The sequence below is a fragment of the Arachis ipaensis genome, chromosome B09, assembly GCF_000816755.2.
Source record: "Arachis ipaensis cultivar K30076 chromosome B09, Araip1.1, whole genome shotgun sequence".
NCBI classification, from domain to species: Eukaryota; Viridiplantae; Streptophyta; class Magnoliopsida; order Fabales; family Fabaceae; genus Arachis; species Arachis ipaensis.
In genome coordinates, this window is record NC_029793.2 from 11,246,974 (window position 1) to 11,247,523 (window position 550).

Sequence of the window (550 nt, forward strand, 5' to 3'; positions counted from 1 at the left end):
ATGTATATTATTATTTTTTACAATTTTTATTATTTCTTTGTTCATATTAACTTTTTTTTATCATTGACTGTTCTTTATGTCTAATATTTTTTTATTAATTTTTTTATCATTTTTGCATTATAGTATTTTGTTATTATATAATAATTACAATTACAAATGGTAAAAATTCGAATAAAAAATAAATTTTTTTGTATTCAGATAGAAAAGAATAAAATTTCATAAAACCAACCATGTGAACGAAATTTTTCATCTAATTTTTTAACAGTAATCAGCCACCATAAACATAAACACAGAAGCAACAAATTTTAGTTTCACGTGAACGTGCATTCAGAGGTGGAACCGCTTCTCTTTTCTCTAACCGTTTGTCAAACACACACTTCATATATTTGGCTTTTTTTTACTGAAATGCCCAATGGAAACACCTCTGCCGTGCCTCAAATGGGTGTTCATGGATCGGATCGTATACGCAGATCCGCGGTAAATATCCGCATCCGATTCGAAAATTACGGATACGATTCGATCCACAAATTGATCGGATCGAATCCGATCC